This window comes from Bombus pyrosoma, unplaced genomic scaffold, assembly GCF_014825855.1.
Source record: "Bombus pyrosoma isolate SC7728 unplaced genomic scaffold, ASM1482585v1 HiC_scaffold_4719, whole genome shotgun sequence".
Lineage (NCBI taxonomy): Eukaryota > Metazoa > Arthropoda > Insecta > Hymenoptera > Apidae > Bombus > Bombus pyrosoma.
In genome coordinates, this window is record NW_025219978.1 from 396,665 (window position 1) to 397,796 (window position 1,132).

The window sequence follows — 1,132 nt, forward strand, 5'->3', positions numbered from 1 at the left end:
GAGGTGATACGATATGACATATAACGTTATGTGGCATTACGATATAACGTATAACGTTGTGTGGTATTACGATATAAGGTATAACGTCATATAGCAATACCATATAACGTATAACGTTATGAGGTGTTACGATATGACGTATAACATTATGTGGTATTACGATATTACGTATAACGTTATGTGGTATTACGTTATAACGCATAACGTTATGTGGTATTACGATATGACGCATAACGTAATGTAGTATTAGGATATAACGTATAACGCCATATAGCAATACGATATAACGTATAACGTTATGTGGTATTACGATACGACGTATATCGTTAAGTGGTATTACGATCTAACGTATAACGTTATATAGTATTACAATATAATGTATAACGTTGATTGGTATTACGATACGGCGTATAACATTATATAGTATTACGTTATAAGGTATAACGTAATGTAGTACTAGTATCTAACGTATATCGTCATATAGCAATACAATATAACGTATAACGTTATGCGGTATTACGATATAACGTACAACGTTATGTGGTATTACGTTATAAGGTATAACGTAATGTAGTATTAGGATATAACGCATATCGTCATATAGCAATACGATATAACGTATAACGTTATGAAGTGTCACGATATGACGTATAACGTAATGTAGTATTAGGATATAACGTATAACGCCATATAGCAATACGATATAACGTATAACGTTATGTGGAATTACGATATATCGTTTAGGCTTGTATAGTATTACATTATAGCCTATAACGTTATATAGTATAGTTATAACGTATAACGTTATGTAGTACTGCGATATGACGTATAACGTAATGTAGTATTAGGATATAACGTATAACGCCATATAACAATACGAAATAACGTATAACGTTATGAGGTGTTACGATATGACATATAACGTTATGTGGCATTACGATATAAGGTATAACGTCATATAGCAATACCATATAACGTATAACGTTATGAGGTGTTACGATATGACGTATAACATTATGTGGTATTACGATATTACGTATAACGTTATGTGGTATTACGTTATAACGTATAACGTTATGTGGTATTACGATATGACGCATAACATTATATAGTATTACGTTATAAGGTATAA